Source organism: Arachis ipaensis, chromosome B10 (assembly GCF_000816755.2).
Source record: "Arachis ipaensis cultivar K30076 chromosome B10, Araip1.1, whole genome shotgun sequence".
Lineage (NCBI taxonomy): Eukaryota > Viridiplantae > Streptophyta > Magnoliopsida > Fabales > Fabaceae > Arachis > Arachis ipaensis.
In genome coordinates, this window is record NC_029794.2 from 79,767,722 (window position 1) to 79,769,690 (window position 1,969).

Consider the following 1,969-nt stretch of genomic DNA (forward strand, 5'->3'; position numbering starts at 1 on the left):
TACCCTCCTCAACGAATTAATAGGCTGAGAGCTGAGGTCCAAACTTTTAGGCAACAAGATGGTGAGACTCTATATGAAGCAGGGGAGAGGTTCAAGGACTTAACAAGGAGGTGTCCACCTGACATGTTCAACGAATGGGTGCAGCTGCACATTTTTTATGAAGGACTCTCTTATGAGTCAAAGAAGGCCGTAGACCATTCATCCGGAGGATCTTCGAATAAGAAGAAGACTATTGAGGAAGCCATAGATGTTATTGAAACAGTAGCAGAGAACGACTACTTCTATGCTTCCGAAAGAGGGAACACAAGAGGAGTAATGGAGCTAAACAATGTAGATGCTCTGTTGGCCCAAAACAAGCTCATTACCCAGCAGCTGGCTGACCTCACCAAGAAGATGGAGATGAACCAAGTAGCAGCAATCTCCACTTTATCAACAACCCAAGAAGGAGTGAATGAAGAAGCAGAGGGGAGTCAGGAGCAAGCCAACTACATTGGGATTTCACCAAGGAAAAACTATGATCCATACTCCAAGACCTACAACCCTGGATGGAGAAATTACCCAAACTTTGGGTGGGGAAGTGAGTAAGATCAAAACCAAGACCAGAGACGTTACAACTCCAACAACAATGCAGCTCATCAGCAGTTCACACAGAGGACATCTTAACACCCCCATAACAACACTTCTCCACACGCCTATCAAAACCAAAACAGCACATCTGCTCCGAATTACTCATCAATTGATGACAAACTCTCTAAGATTGAAGCCTTACTTGAAGGAATATGCCAAGAGATTCAAGAAAATAAGGTGTTCAAAGAGGAGGTGCGAGCCAATATTAAGAACCAGGGAGAGACCATCAAGAAGCTGGAATTCCAGGTAGGATATTTAGCTGAGAAGATTCCCAAACCTACTGATAGCTTCCCAAGTGACACGGAGAGAAACTCCAAAGGAGAAGCAAAGAAAGTAAGATGGGAAGATTGCAAAATAGTCACTGCGAGTGATCAAGAGACTGAAGACAAGCAAGGCAAACTTTGCAAACAACCTGAAGACAACTCAACAAAGGAGGAGGATAGAGATCACCAAGAACGAGAAATCTCACAACAAGAGCTGCTGAAGCTCTATGCACCCTTCCCTCAACTGCTCAATGGTGCTGTGGGAAAAATAATATACTCAAGGTTCCTAGACTTGTTTGCATCTCTGCATGTAAACATACCATTCATCAAGGCAATTCAACAAATGCCTACATTCATCAAGTATATAAAGGAACTTCTTCCTAGGAAAAGCTCACTCAAAGGAGGCCAGACTATAGTGATGAACAAGGAATGTAGTGCCCTTATTCAACCTGAGTTGCCTACAAAAAGAAGAGACCCAGGGAGTTTTCACATCCCTTGTGCCATAGGTGAAACTATGCTCGATAGAGCACTATGTGATTTGGGGGCCAGCATCAACTTACTGCCCTTATCCCTGGTGAAGAGGATGCAGATCAATGAGATAATGCCCACAGATGTAATCATCAGACTGGCTGACAAAACTCAAAAGCAAGCAATAGGAGTGGTGGAAAATGTGTTGCTAAAGGTTGGGAAATACTTTCTCCCAACAGACTTTGTCATCCTGGACATGGAAGAGAGTCACACTCATCCAATCATATTGGGAAGACCATTCCTAGCTACGGCCAGAGCACTTATCGATGTAGAGAAAGGGGAGCTAATATTGAGAATCCATGATGAACGACTCAGCTTCAATGTTTTCAAACTCTCACAAGAAACAGATCAAGAGGATAAGGAAACAAGCACTGAAGCACGACCAGTTCATTCTGAGATCCCCTTAATAGATAAACAAGGAAAACAGCAATTGCCACAGCTCAAGGAAAAGTTGGAGGAACCTAAACCTCTAGAGGCAGGTGAAGACAGCATCACAACTCCTTGGAAAAAAGAGGTCACCAAGGGAAAGGCAACCTCAAAAGAAACAAAGA